Source organism: Polyergus mexicanus, unplaced genomic scaffold (genome assembly GCF_030449975.1).
Source record: "Polyergus mexicanus isolate NDT 795.1 unplaced genomic scaffold, iyPolMexi1.0 SCAF_1, whole genome shotgun sequence".
Lineage (NCBI taxonomy): Eukaryota > Metazoa > Arthropoda > Insecta > Hymenoptera > Formicidae > Polyergus > Polyergus mexicanus.
Window position 1 is genome coordinate 8,186,636 of NW_027223321.1, and position 4,396 is coordinate 8,191,031.

The window sequence follows — 4,396 nt, forward strand, 5'->3', positions numbered from 1 at the left end:
GAAGCAGTGGTATCAACGCAGAGTACTGTAACGAGTTACTTTTATAAAGTAACTTTCCCAACCCTGGTTATCGTAAGATTGTAGTCTGGTAGCTTTGTCTGTACGATCGTTATTATCGCGGGCTTTTTTGTCCGTATTATGACGTCTTGTGTTGTTAGTTTACATTTTTCTTTTAATGTGGTTTGTCCGCTTCCTTTTATTTCTATTTTTCGCGTTGCGTCGTTTTTGCACGTTATTTCGATTGGTTGGTTTGCTCGTGTAGAGTATAACCATGAGTTCGCATTACTCAGCGCTATCCATATTGTTGTATTCGTGTGTATGTGTCGAATATTACAATTGTTTGTGTATGTTTCTAAACATATGCTTGTATTTCGCATAGCGCTCCTTCGTCTAAATGATGTACGGGATAATTCTGTTCGCAAACATATTGATCATTGTTTCGCACGCATTTATTTAGATCGTTTCCGTCAGGCGTAAAATATGTTCGGCTATCTATGTCTATCGCTATTATTGGTTGATTTACTTCCTCTTTATGCTTCTCCGGCAGGCGATAAGGCCGTACATTGACCGGTGAGCTATCTGCTTGCGTTGCACTCTTATGCGCGACGGTATCTGTGCATGTCAGTGGTTCTCCTTCGATATGCATCACGTCGCTAAAATCCTTGCAGATTTCCATTATTGTTTTCTTTTCTTCTTTATTTAAATGTTGTGTACGTAATAATCGTAATACCTTTTCACTACGCGGAATTACTTCCTCTTTCTCTGGCGTTCGTATTACGTTAATTTCTTCTGTTTCACTTCGTTTGATTTCCTCTATATTTACTTGCGGCATTAGCATTTCGATTGTTATCCGTTGTATTTATAATGCTGGCTGCACATAGGTAATTCGTAGGTTCTACTAGACAATTACCTATGAATATTCCTGGTATCGTTTCTTCTGCCTTTATCACGCCTATCGTGTTTTTATCAGTAGCGACCTGTATTATGGTTTCGCTACGTGGTTTCAGCGTCATTTTTAGATAGGGGTAAAGCTTTAAGATATGCTGTTCTACCTTTAATTGTTTTGTTTTATAATTGCAAGTGGCTTGATGTTTTCGTAGGAAATCAACTCCTAGTATTCCGTCATATTCTATCGGAAAATCATCCTTAACAACGTACATAGTGTGCTTGATTCGGCGCTCTCTCAGAGTTATTGTCGCCTTAAATTTTCCAAGTGTACATATCTTATGTCCCGTTACGCCGGTGAGCGTTATTTTTTCTTCTTCTATTAACGTTTCGCCTTTTAAATGTTTCACTTTAATTAATGATATTGCGGCTCCTGTATCGAATAGTAAATTTATTTTTTCGCGTTTCGCTTCTCGCATTGGTAATGTGACGAGGTCCAATCCTGTCTGTATATGCGGCGTATTTTTGAAGTGTGATACTTGATATTCCATTGCAGATCGGTGCGACTTTCTTTCGTTCCTTTCCTCCTCATCGTTACTTTGCGCGGAGTTAAATTTCTTTTTTCCTTGCTCGCTATTCTTGCGGTTTTTATTTTCCGGTCGCGAATTATATTGTTTGATTCGGCTCGATTGATCTCTATTGGGTCGTCCGTGTAGTAACCAACATTCTTCGCGATCATGTCCGGATTTTTTGCAATAGTGGCAATATTTATTTATCGTATTTACGCGGGGTTGTCTATCGGGTTTCGGCAATGAGAATTGATTTGTATATCGGCTAGTTCGACAATCTCGGCCGTAATGCCCAATTTTTCCGCATTTTTGACATTGCACGTTTATTTTATTTTCTTGTTTATAGGTCGGTGTGAAATTTATTTTGCTTCGCGTACCGGTCGCGGATGGTCCTTTAACCTTTTCTTCCGCGCTGGCCGCTGCTATTGCTTCTTACAACATAGCATATCCTCGCGATCGAACAATTGTTTTAATTTCGTCCTGCAATCCTATCTGGAAATTCTCTAAGGCTTGTTGTTGTATTATTTCCATTATTGCGCGTTTATTATCTACTGTATGATGTCGTCCTTCCATCATTGATTCGTATAGCTCCATGGCTAATTTGTCTGCTCTCAGTCCGTAAGTTCGTGCGCTTTCTCCGTTTTTCTGTTTTAGCGTATTGAATTCAATTTGTAGATGCGTCGTACTCTTTTTACTCGCATAGCAGACCTCTAATTCATTTTTTAATTGTGCGAAGTCTCGAATTTTTCGCGTTTGGAAATCTAGCATCGCTCTGTCTTTTAATTTCGTGCATATTACTGCTCCTAATAGCGTTACTTCATCTAACGGGTCGATGTGTTCTACTGCATATGTAGTCGCGCTCAAAAATTCTTGTAATTTATTGGGTGATTCGTCGAATTCCGGAATCATTCCACGAGCCTCTTTTAATGGTAAAAATCCGCGTCCTCTTCGATGTCGTACATCCTCGGGTGTGAACTCGTATACGGTCTCGGTTCTTTCTCCCGGCGGAGTTCTATGCCCGTTGTTTTGTCGGGGTTGCGGTCCTCTAATTTTCAAATCGTATATCTCGGCATGCATACTTCTAATTTCTCGTCTAATTTCCTCTCTCATTTCCCGCAATATTTCCCTAAAGTCGTCGGCTGCTTCGTCCGTTTTTTTCTGCGGTTTGTGTTGAGCTCGCGTGTTTGATTGTGTCGCGTTTCTAATTGCTTCTTCTTGTAATCGCTTAATTCCCTCATCGATATCTTCGGATGTGATGGGTTGCGATCCGGAAGCGTTTGAGTTATACATGTCTCGAATGCGATAGATTTCGTCGGGGTCAAAGATACTTGAATCGTATGACGTTAGTGAGAATTCGCGGCGATGTGTTAGTCTACTAGACGCGCTTATTGATGATTCGACCTCAACATCTAGTTCTATATTGTTCGCTATTAAACTGTTATCTAATTCGCCAAATGGAAATTCGCGTTCGATTACAACGTTTGCTCCGAGTTCTGGTACGGACAAATTCTCGCTTGAATTTAATGCGCTTAGATTTCTTCGTACGTTATCGCGTATATCCCGGAGTGCTTCTACTGCTACTCTTATAGGGCTTACTGCGCTATTTCTAATGGCTCTATTCGCTGGTTCACTAAATAGCCACGATTTATTCGCTACGCTTTTCTGTGGTGCGTTTCGGTTTTCCGACATTCACGCGTTTACAAATTTTAATTTCTCGACTTACAATAATACGATGAGCAGCATTCTCTCGTTCGATGTCGGCCGTCGGGCGTTGATCGTCGCGTGCCGTTGAGATAGGTCGGTGCGCCTTCTCAGGTTGCGCTTCTCGTTGTCGCCTCGATATACCGGGTGTCTCGAAGTTCCTGCTAGACTTCCTTTTCCCTCGGTTGTAGGTGTCGACTGTCTGATGGAGTTATCCTTGCTGTCTCTCGTTCTGTCGATTCCACGGAATTTTCTGCTTCGTGGTTATGGACCTTTGCAGGTATTGATCTCGTTAGAGCTGGCGTATCCCACCGCTGCCACCAATTAATGTTGTGCCTCTAGCCGCTAAGGAAGAGGTCTTTTGGGATTTGTACGCCCAAAGGATTAGGATCCACGTTCGAAATAAGACACTCCCGGACGTTAGGTATAATTTAGTATATTTTGCAAGATTTAATACACTTTCACGTATTCGTGATTATAATAGTCGGGCGCGATACGTACGATACTTCGATAATATTGAGCGAGCGAGTAGTCTGCGAGTCGTCTCGCGAGGTGCATCTCGCGCTTATTATATCTCTTAATTAATTAGGTCGTTGATTGGGGAGGAGTGTGGTGTTCCTGACCGGAGCATGTCTCGTGCTCCGCTTGTCAGTCTGTCTCGTCAGCTGCTTACTCAGCTTCCACGAACTTGACCGTGACTTCCTTCTCTTTAGTCACGTATCTTACTTTTATTTTATTAATATCCTTTTATTACTTTGCTCTTTCTTAATTATCTTTCCTTGATCTCTTTTCTAATTTTATTTTATTGTTTTATTCTTTAATATATTAAGAAATTGGTCGGGTTACGACAATATGTATATATTATTTTTTTTCGTTTCGGTTGCGTACTATTAATTGTTTTCGGATATCATGGAGAATAAATCAACATGCGATTAGAAAAAAGAATAATAATTATTTCTTAAACGATTAGATAATTTTAATTATTAAAAAGTTAAAGTGATCCGTCTAACTTTACGGAGCTTGCCAAGCTGGCATTGCTCGGCAAGGTGAAGTGGTCTCATGTCTCAGCGAATACCTATTAAAATTTCCCCTTATCCTATTCTGGCGGTTAGAGAGGATGCCTAGGTATCATTAGCAGCACTACCTGGGTATCCCCCCACTTTATGAAAATATCAGAAATTAGAAACTCTTACATTAATCAATTATTGGATAACAATCGTTATATTGTAAATAACTTCATT